This window comes from Galeopterus variegatus, unplaced genomic scaffold (genome assembly GCF_000696425.1).
Source record: "Galeopterus variegatus unplaced genomic scaffold, G_variegatus-3.0.2 Scaffold8355, whole genome shotgun sequence".
Lineage (NCBI taxonomy): Eukaryota > Metazoa > Chordata > Mammalia > Dermoptera > Cynocephalidae > Galeopterus > Galeopterus variegatus.
Genome location: NW_007734466.1, coordinates 92,278 through 92,750, shown reverse-complemented (window position 1 = coordinate 92,750; position 473 = coordinate 92,278).

The following is a 473-nucleotide window of genomic DNA, read 5'->3' as shown; positions in this document are numbered from 1 at the left end:
CAATGATATCCAGCATATTTGAAAACCTGGAGGAAATGAATAAATTTCTGGACACAAACAAACTACCAAGACTAAACCAAGAAGAAATAGAAAACCTGAGCAGACCAATAACAAGCAATGAGACGGAAACAATAATCAGCAGTCTCCCAACAAAGAAAAGCCCAGGACTGGACAGCTTTACTGCTGAATTCTACCAAAGCTTTAAAGAGAAATTAATACCAATTCTTTTCAAACTATTCCAAAATCTGAAACTGAGGCCATTCTCCCAAACTCATGCTATGAGGCCAGCATCACTCTGATACCAAATCCAGACAAAGATACAACCAAAAATAAAGCTATCGGACAATATCTCTGATGAAGATAGACACGAAAGTCCTCAAGAAAATACCAATGACATTCTTCACAGAAACAGAAAAAAACAATCCTAACATTCATAAGGAACAAAAAGAACCTTAATAGCCCAAGCAATCCTG